Below are 308 nucleotides of genomic sequence, written 5' to 3' on the forward strand. Positions count from 1 at the left end.
CCGTGATTTGGGCTAATCCACTACAGTCCGTCTGTTCTCCTGCTCGCTAACGTGAAGCCAGGGCGGATTTAGGGTCCCTCTCTCCCTCCGGGTATGCGGGCCCGGGCCGGACCCACGCCCTAGCTCTCAGCGAGTCCCCGCGGTTGCTGTGCGCGGCCACGGGCGGTGTCTCCCGCGCAGCAGGCAGGACGGCCCGGGCGTACCGGGGGTGTGCCGCGGTGCTCTGTTTGCACGCCGGGGTGGCAGGGCCGGTGCTGCTGGGGCACACGTGGCACTGGGCTGTAGCTGCCCAGGAGGGCAGGTGGGAC

The sequence above is a fragment of the Corvus brachyrhynchos genome, unplaced genomic scaffold (genome assembly GCF_000691975.1).
Source record: "Corvus brachyrhynchos isolate BGI_N302 unplaced genomic scaffold, ASM69197v1 scaffold395, whole genome shotgun sequence".
NCBI lineage: Eukaryota > Metazoa > Chordata > Aves > Passeriformes > Corvidae > Corvus > Corvus brachyrhynchos.